Source organism: Dermacentor variabilis, chromosome 8, assembly GCF_050947875.1.
Source record: "Dermacentor variabilis isolate Ectoservices chromosome 8, ASM5094787v1, whole genome shotgun sequence".
In the NCBI taxonomy this organism is placed as follows: domain Eukaryota; kingdom Metazoa; phylum Arthropoda; class Arachnida; order Ixodida; family Ixodidae; genus Dermacentor; species Dermacentor variabilis.
In genome coordinates this window covers 101,722,388-101,728,387 of record NC_134575.1, presented here as the reverse complement: position 1 = coordinate 101,728,387, position 6,000 = coordinate 101,722,388, and the positions used below count along the sequence as shown (strand labels likewise).

The 6,000-nt window shown below is 44.7% G+C and overlaps 1 long non-coding RNA gene across 1 annotated transcript; it reads left to right on the top strand.

The window, feature by feature from the left end:
* The first annotated feature begins 4,482 nt into the window (after window positions 1-4,482).
* LOC142591201 (uncharacterized) lies at window positions 4,483-5,334 on the top strand. Its single transcript, XR_012830388.1, has 3 exons — window positions 4,483-4,568; window positions 4,642-4,694; window positions 5,264-5,334. It is a non-coding gene; the product is annotated as an uncharacterized LOC142591201 (long non-coding RNA).
* The last annotated feature ends 666 nt before the right edge of the window (window positions 5,335-6,000 follow it).

The window sequence follows — 6,000 nt, the reverse complement described above, 5'->3', positions numbered from 1 at the left end:
CTGGGTAGGCAGGCGGAGAAGCGCGGGAAACATTTCTTTTCGGTCGCTGTAGGCTGCGCTTGCGGCCGAGAAGCCAGCGGTGTCTGTCGTCAGTAAATTTTGAATAAACGGTGCGATCTATCTGAGCCCAAGATGAGAAATTCAGAAACGCACCCAAGGCAGCACCACAAGAGCACTTGCATGCGGAAGAATTAACCTGGAAGCATACGCTATAGTGCGTCGCAACAAATGCACAGTTTAATTGTAATATTTTTTTTAATCAGTATAGTTTTACCTATACAGCTTTGCCTAATGTAGTTATAAGCTGTAACGGTTATAATGTATAAACATGTAACGGCTTACATTAGGCAATATTATATAAGTTTCTTTTTTCTTGTCCATCAATTGCTGCTGTCAACTTTATGTTTTCACGTATAGCGCTTTCATATATCGCTCTTGCGCAATAGGAAAGCCCCCCCCCCCCCCCCCTCTCGACAATGGCACCACTTCCCAAATGGCAGACTGCGCGCTACATGCAGGCGGCCACGTAACCTATAGCTCTCATCTAAAATAAAACTTCGTTACAATATATGACTCATGCATGTGCTGCCTCAGTATACGAAATCGCATCCGTCGGAAGTCTCATTGTGGATATATTATATATGAACGTCCGGCAGATATCCCGCACTTCTTCTAGCTGGCACATATATGAAGCAAAAGAAAACTGTCGTTTGACGTGATCGAACTTTCGGATTCCGCGTTCGAATATACATGTTTTCTGGTTTTATATGGGGCTACGATGCACTTACGTGACAAATTGAGACCACCGAACGTCCGAAATGACGTCTAATTGATAAAGACGTATACCATAATGCATAAACGAGGTTTGCGCCTAAATGAGTATTTGTAATTAAAGGGGTTGAGACACCAAATTTTGAGGCTATAAAAAGCATGTTGTAGGCTGCTTCCGTATGCAAGGACACCCAGAACGAGGTATTGGACGCTGCAAACATTTCAAAATAATTTTAATTGAGCTCCAAAGAGTCATTAAAAACTCCTTCTCGTAGTCGAGACCCATCGCTAGCGCGGCAGTTACTACGTCACAGAGGAGGAACGAAAATATTGACGTCATAGCACACCAGCACAAAAGCGTGACGTATGATGAGTAGCAATGAAATGCCGATTACGGAGCCTGCTGAGCCGAGCTACCGAGCATAGCCTCCACTACGACCGAGCTACAGGCATATAGAAATCCTTTCTTAATGCAAAGAAGGGGTAAGGCGTGCAGACACGGACACAAGAGGAGAAAAGTGGACAACACGAACGCCGCACGCCGGCCCGCGAACGGCAAACTGCGTGCGGCGAGTTGCCCTGCGGACGGGCCTTTACACGTTTGAGTGTAACACTAGCCGGCCGACTCCGAAAGGGACCAGGATATGCGAAAGGGACCAGGATATAGTCGCGTAGTTCGGCAGCTCGGAGTGGACTCCTTCGCTTGGCCTTTCCACGTTACCGGCCCGTCCACGTTACCAGCACGGAAACTCGCCGCACGCCGTTTGCCGTTCGCGGGCGCCCGTGCGACGGCGGTTTTGCTCGCGAACGGCGAGATTTCCTTGCCGTAGAGAGGACGGGCCCGGGACCCATTTCTGCGGCAGCCGTACGGCGAAGCGGCCAATCAGCGACCTAGGAGTGGTCGCTCTGGCATCGACGGCAGCTTCACCACCTCTGATCGTTCGGTGCCGCCGATATCGTCGCTAGGCCTTTTCCGGTTCACTTCAAAGCTAAAGCTTACGACGCTTCGGAATGAATCACCGACTCTCACAAGCCGCAATATTTTCTTACCGTTGTTGTCGCTCTTCGCAATTATTATAATAATCGCGACATGCACTTCGAATCGCCAGTGGTTGACCTCTGCTGGCAGAGCACGCGTATGCGCGAGCAGACGACGCAGCATAGTTTTACGTCACTATTTTTTTGTGGGCCACGTGACCAAGCCATGTTGCGTTTTCTCCTCTGTGACGTCATAGCATCCCCCGTAGCCCAGAAACCGAAACCGAAATCGCTCGGTATAATAATGCTATTATTAAATTATTTATCGGATATATATGAATCCCGCTGTGTGTATCGTGCTCCCTGAAGCATGACGCAACGTTTGAATCAACAAACGCATGAACGAAAATTTTGATGTCTCCACCCCTTTAATGACATAATGTAGCGAATGGGTACAACCACACACAGAGACACACGTAGCTGGAGTGCCTGAATGCTGGTGTAAGTTGACCATTGAAATAATGAAATAACATTACTATAAAGGGAGGTGTTCTTGCTGCTACCAGCGTGAGCCAGAGAAGAGGCAACACAAGAGATATACGCACTTAATATTTGCACGAATATAGAGCGAGTTTTTTCCCCGAAATTTCTAGCCTTGGAACGCGCCTCGCATTATATTCGGGTTCGTGACATGAACATAACGTGTGCTATTTTTCTTTTACTTTATCTAACGCTGACATTTCACCGTGCGCAAGAGCGCGCGAGCTGGGAGCTCTCACTGTTCATTTCGCGCCGCCTTTATCGTCCCGGTTTAAAACGCTCTTAGTGCCGCATCAATGTGGTTACGGCGTATTAATCGAAACCTTGTGCAAGACGATCGGTGGTGATGTGCAGGCGCGCCAAGCGAGCGGCCTTCGAAGTCGCCCGGAGAATCGTCGCACAGTGCCTTCGCCATATTCGATTCTATTACGGGTATTTTTGAAGTGCTGCCTGCCGAATAACTGTGGTCGCATGGGGGGCAGAAACCGTCATCGCCGACGGTGACAAAGAAGTCAGCAGTAACAATGAGTGGTTGTGCAGGGACTTGTCCTTTCACGGCATTTTGCGACGGCAGTTCGCAGTAACGAGTAATAAATTGCGCCTTGCGAGCACCCGCTATAATATATATATATATATATATATATATATATATATATATATATATATATATATATATATATATATTAGTAACATCATAAGAAGCCAAGAATCACTGACACCAAGGACAACATAGGGGAAATTACTTGTGCTCAATAAAATGAAATAAAGAAACGATAAATTAATGGAAATTAGAGTGGATGAAAAAACAACTTGCCGCAGGTGGGAACCGAACCCACAACCTTCGCAGTTCGCGTGCGATGCTCCACCAATTGAGCTACCGCGGCGCCGTTTTCCCATCCACTTTCGTGGGTATTTATGCGTCCTAGTAGAACCCTGGGAGTAATATATATATATATATATATATATATATATATATATATATATATATATATATATATATATATATATATATATATATATATATATATATATATATATGGTTTTTTGTGAGACCGAAATTCCCTTCTCACGTTATATTAGTGGTCGCGTCATTTTGTGCATATGCGCTAAGTGTTTTTAGGGACGTGCCACAAGGGACCATGCACACTGTCCGACAGCCGCTGAGCGAATTCGTACATTAAAGAAGCTGTGCTGATGCAGCTTTGTCTTGCAGAGGCCGCGAAATTTAATGTCTTGTCATCGGTCACAAGAAAAGCGAGCAAAATAAAGTAACGTGGTGCGAAAGGTCTTCACGAGTGGTTCAGGCAGCAATTGAACACTTTGAAATTGAGCCTTCAGGCCATGCGTTCCGACAGGCTGCGCAGTGCTTTGAAGAAGTGAGAGGCAGCAATTTTTTGTTGTTGTTGCTTTTGCGTGACAAATGTTGACGGACGAATATATATAATGACGGAATATATACCAGCTATAAAAAGGCGATGACGGCGGTTCATCACACGGGGAAAAACAGCAACCATCACATACAGACGTTAGTGACAGTTCATCTGGCAGTTAGATCAGCATCCGGCTAAAAGACGGTTCTGTGTTTTATTCTGTACTGATCGAACTCTAGTAATTAGAGTGAATAATGAAATCAGAATCAAATTTATTTTCGCCATATATACGGGTGCGCATGCAACGACCACTATTATGAGAGCAAGAGTACGTGGAGACCAGTGTGCAAGTCGCAAGAAGACGTATCGCGTATTACTTTTGCTTTACCAAAAAGCGCAAGATTTCAATACTTCAAAAACGGATATGTTTGCAACACTATTGTATCGTTCATTATTGTTTTCTTCTTTTGTAGGAACAAAATTTAATCAAGTGGATAGTGCATTAGACAGTTCTCGTAATAGTCATCTGAACTGCGGAAAGAGTCAAGCAAAATTGTTCGCGAACAGCGCGTTAATTGTAAACGGCCCTGTCGCAGCACAGCAAAAATCGTCCAACGATCTAAGCGCAGGCGACTCGTGGACTGTACAGTTCTATAAGGGAAACATTTCAGTTGGATGTTTTCACTGGGGAGGGTGAAAGAAGCGATTATACGAAGCGGAATTGTGAAGAGATGTCAAATCTGCAATTTTTGGAGCTATTGTCGATTCGTCTAAGAATAGTTAAACACTTAACTTAATTTCCTTAATTTTTCTCTAGGAAACATTGGAACGACACTGCTTAAATTGAAGTACAGTGTGCGAATGATCTGCTACGCTCGGAACTGTTATCACCATTCGGGAAGAAATCAAGTAAGACGCTTGTCTGGTTGTCATTGCGGAAAAGTCATAATTAATTAGAAGTTGCTTTCGTTCCTTCCCACAGATGAAAAAACAAAACTGTAAATGCCTGTACGATATACGTCTGGTGCATTGCAGGTAAGAATGGATTGTGTGTGGCACATCTCTGCATGTGGACTAGAGTAGATCTAGGAACATCAGACAAGAAGCCACGTATGTGAAACCCTGCGGATAGCCCATGTGAAAGTTGTTCCTCAATTTTTCTGTTGTTGCATTTTCGTAGTTTACTGTAATACTTTGTCACCGCGGTCTCGACGTTATGTATACCTTTACATTTGTCTCGTGGCAGTCTGCGTGCTATTTTGTTTGTGCAGCTATGCCTTGTATTCATTTATCGCGCTGCCTGGATGTCTTGCTTTTTTTTTTTCAATGATATTCTGGGCCAAGTCAGTAAATCTATCCTTCCTGTCCTCACGTTTCCTTGGGCGGCTCTAAAGCGTGAGTCACGTGGCAGAAGTTGAACGCACAAATTTTCACTGAAAGTGCACAGTATATTACATGCATGTGCTACGACAAAATAATTATTTTGTGTGTGGCTGTGTCAGGATCGGGATTTCTTGCACACGACTGTGAAAAAAGTCCACTATAAATCATCTGAATGGTTCGCAGAGTTATTCATTACTATATTATTTGTTTGTTCGTTTCAGTTTTTATGAGCACTGTAACTATCCAAGCTTCACTCTCGACGGCGACAGAGAAATGCCGGTTGCAGAGCCAAGAACATGGGAACGGCTGAAAGAGAGCCTCCCGGGCAGTATGGGAAACTCACACACACAGACCAGCTATGTCCTTTAGCTATATCATATTATATCAAGGAACAAAGACAACTTTCAAATTGTTAACACTGCTGCACGAAAAAATTACTGTATTTTATGATTGCAAAATAAACACCTAAAAAGAGAAAACATTGCGTTCAAGTGTTTCTTTTGTTGCGTATTTACACTAACGAGTACAGAGAATTAGAGGCGGTTAATTATGTTTCACTTGTGAATGACGCGCATATCGCGCATATTAATTGGCAGCGCGAGTTAAACGTCTCTAATGATTACGTCGTTGACCTGAAAACGCAACACACAGCAAAAAAAGAAAAACGTGATGTGTTTTTTAATGTAAAAAATAAAAATATCCGTCCGCACCCGACCGATGGCCAACGGCAAACCGGTGCTTACGAAATATAGGGCCGTAGTCGGCCCGCACGCAGTGTGCCCTCGGCCACGTCGGCTACAGTGGTCGGGCCTCAGTCACTTGCCGATGGTCGGCGGACGCGGGGCCTATGTCAATCCACGATACCAGCCCTCCATCGGGCGCCGAGGTCGGGCCAACCGTTATGCGGTCGGCCAGAGATGTCGGGCCGACATTGTAACGGGGACTTTCTGTTGCTTGC